The sequence below is a fragment of the Oncorhynchus mykiss genome, unplaced genomic scaffold, assembly GCF_013265735.2.
Source record: "Oncorhynchus mykiss isolate Arlee unplaced genomic scaffold, USDA_OmykA_1.1 un_scaffold_431, whole genome shotgun sequence".
Classification (NCBI taxonomy): Eukaryota; Metazoa; Chordata; class Actinopteri; order Salmoniformes; family Salmonidae; genus Oncorhynchus; species Oncorhynchus mykiss.
Window position 1 is genome coordinate 22,501 of NW_023493878.1, and position 2,500 is coordinate 25,000.

At 46.5% G+C, this 2,500-nt stretch overlaps 9 non-coding genes across 9 annotated transcripts in view; all 9 read left to right on the top strand.

The window, feature by feature from the left end:
• Positions 1-63: 63 nt before the first annotated feature.
• LOC118956913 lies at positions 64-182 on the top strand. Its single transcript, XR_005046282.1, has one exon. It is a non-coding gene; the product is annotated as a 5S ribosomal RNA (ribosomal RNA).
• A 178-nt stretch (positions 183-360) lies between these two features.
• LOC118956919 lies at positions 361-479 on the top strand. Its single transcript, XR_005046283.1, has one exon. It is a non-coding gene; the product is annotated as a 5S ribosomal RNA (ribosomal RNA).
• Positions 480-656: 177 nt separating this feature from the next.
• LOC118956920 lies at positions 657-775 on the top strand. Its single transcript, XR_005046284.1, has one exon. It is a non-coding gene; the product is annotated as a 5S ribosomal RNA (ribosomal RNA).
• A 177-nt stretch (positions 776-952) lies between these two features.
• On the top strand, positions 953-1,071 carry LOC118956921. The gene has a single exon (XR_005046285.1). It is a non-coding gene; the product is annotated as a 5S ribosomal RNA (ribosomal RNA).
• A 177-nt stretch (positions 1,072-1,248) lies between these two features.
• On the top strand, positions 1,249-1,366 carry LOC118956813. The gene has a single exon (XR_005046240.1). It is a non-coding gene; the product is annotated as a 5S ribosomal RNA (ribosomal RNA).
• Positions 1,367-1,543: 177 nt separating this feature from the next.
• LOC118956805 lies at positions 1,544-1,663 on the top strand. The gene has a single exon (XR_005046232.1). It is a non-coding gene; the product is annotated as a 5S ribosomal RNA (ribosomal RNA).
• A 178-nt stretch (positions 1,664-1,841) lies between these two features.
• LOC118956817 lies at positions 1,842-1,959 on the top strand. Its single transcript, XR_005046244.1, has one exon. It is a non-coding gene; the product is annotated as a 5S ribosomal RNA (ribosomal RNA).
• Positions 1,960-2,138: 179 nt separating this feature from the next.
• Positions 2,139-2,257, top strand: LOC118956922. The gene has a single exon (XR_005046286.1). It is a non-coding gene; the product is annotated as a 5S ribosomal RNA (ribosomal RNA).
• Positions 2,258-2,434: 177 nt separating this feature from the next.
• LOC118956923 overlaps positions 2,435-2,500 on the top strand; it is a 119-nt gene continuing 53 nt past the window's right edge. Inside the window, exon 1 of the ribosomal RNA XR_005046287.1 lies at positions 2,435-2,500. This exon is cut by the window's right edge and continues 53 nt beyond it. This is a non-coding gene — a ribosomal RNA (5S ribosomal RNA).

A 2,500-nucleotide genomic window follows, 5' to 3' on the forward strand; every position in this document is an offset into this window, starting at 1 on the left:
AATGCAACAGCTGTTAATCAGGCTCACTTTGACTTTACATAGTGCACCAAGAGATAGTTTCTCGCTTACGGCCACACCGGCCTGAGTACGCCTGATCTCGTCCGATCTCGGAAGCTAAGCAGGGTCGGGCCTGGTTAGTACTTGGATGGGAGACCGCCTGGGAATACCAGGTGCTGTAAGCTTTTTGTCACTGCCTTGTGGAATTTCAACTCTTTGTCCGTTTTTTTCCCACAAGGCTGAAATATGTGCCCTCGCTTTGAAATAAGTAAGCAAGGTTAGTTTGTATTTCATCCAACAATCTGTGCTACAAATTATGGCTACAGTATATGCAATTTCATCCACTTTTTGAGATTGCCTTTCGCTTACGGCCACACCGGCCTGAGTACGCCTGATCTCGTCCGATCTCGGAAGCTAAGCAGGGTCGGGCCTGGTTAGTACTTGGATGGGAGACCGCCTGGGAATACCAGGTGCTGTAAGCTTTTTGTCACTGCCTTGTGGAATTTCAACTCTTTGTCCGTTTTTTTCCACAAGGCTGAAATATGTGCCCTCGCTTTGAAATAAGTAAGCAAGGTTAGTTTGTATTTCATCCAACAATCTGTGCTACAAATTATGGCTACAGTATATGCAATTTCATCCACTTTTTGAGATTGCCTTTCGCTTACGGCCACACCGGCCTGAGTACGCCTGATCTCGTCCGATCTCGGAAGCTAAGCAGGGTCGGGCCTGGTTAGTACTTGGATGGGAGACCGCCTGGGAATACCAGGTGCTGTAAGCTTTTTGTCACTGCCTTGTGGAATTTCAACTCTTTGTCCGTTTTTTCCCACAAGGCTGAAATATGTGCCCTCGCTTTGAAATAAGTAAGCAAGGTTAGTTTGTATTTCATCCAACAATCTGTGCTACAAATTATGGCTACAGTATATGCAATTTCATCCACTTTTTGAGATTGCCTTTCGCTTACGGCCACACCGGCCTGAGTACGCCTGATCTCGTCCGATCTCGGAAGCTAAGCAGGGTCGGGCCTGGTTAGTACTTGGATGGGAGACCGCCTGGGAATACCAGGTGCTGTAAGCTTTTTGTCACTGCCTTGTGGAATTTCAACTCTTTGTCCGTTTTTTCCCACAAGGCTGAAATATGTGCCCTCGCTTTGAAATAAGTAAGCAAGGTTAGTTTGTATTTCATCCAACAATCTGTGCTACAAATTATGGCTACAGTATATGCAATTTCATCCACTTTTTGAGATTGCCTTTCGCTTACGGCCACACCGCCTGAGTACGCCTGATCTCGTCCGATCTCGGAAGCTAAGCAGGGTCGGGCCTGGTTAGTACTTGGATGGGAGACCGCCTGGGAATACCAGGTGCTGTAAGCTTTTTGTCACTGCCTTGTGGAATTTCAACTCTTTGTCCGTTTTTTCCCACAAGGCTGAAATATGTGCCCTCGCTTTGAAATAAGTAAGCAAGGTTAGTTTGTATTTCATCCAACAATCTGTGCTACAAATTATGGCTACAGTATATGCAATTTCATCCACTTTTTGAGATTGCCTTTCGCTTACGGCCACACCGGCCTGAGTACGCCTGATCTCGTCCGATCTCGGAAGCTAAGCAGGGTTCGGGCCTGGTTAGTACTTGGATGGGAGACCGCCTGGGAATACCAGGTGCTGTAAGCTTTTTGTCACTGCCTTGTGGAATTTCAACTCTTTGTCCGTTTTTTTCCCACAAGGCTGAAATATGTGCCCTCGCTTTGAAATAAGTAAGCAAGGTTAGTTTGTATTTCATCCAACAATCTGTGCTACAAATTATGGCTACAGTATATGCAATTTCATCCACTTTTTGAGATTGCCTTTCGCTTACGGCCACACCGGCCTGAGTACGCCTGATCTCGTCCGATCTCGGAAGCTAAGCAGGGTCGGGCCTGGTAGTACTTGGATGGGAGACCGCCTGGGAATACCAGGTGCTGTAAGCTTTTTGTCACTGCCTTGTGGAATTTCAACTCTTTGTCCGTTTTTTCCCACAAGGCTGAAATATGTGCCCTCGCTTTGAAATAGTAGTAAGCAAGGTTAGTTTGTATTTCATCCAACAATCTGTGCTACAAATTATGGCTACAGTATATGCAATTTCATCCACTTTTTGAGATTGCCTTTCGCTTACGGCCACACCGGCCTGAGTACGCCTGATCTCGTCCGATCTCGGAAGCTAAGCAGGGTCGGGCCTGGTTAGTACTTGGATGGGAGACCGCCTGGGAATACCAGGTGCTGTAAGCTTTTTGTCACTGCCTTGTGGAATTTCAACTCTTTGTCCGTTTTTTCCCACAAGGCTGAAATATGTGCCCTCGCTTTGAAATAAGTAAGCAAGGTTAGTTTGTATTTCATCCAACAATCTGTGCTACAAATTATGGCTACAGTATATGCAATTTCATCCACTTTTTGAGATTGCCTTTCGCTTACGGCCACACCGGCCTGAGTACGCCTGATCTCGTCCGATCTCGGAAGCTAAGCAGGGTCGGG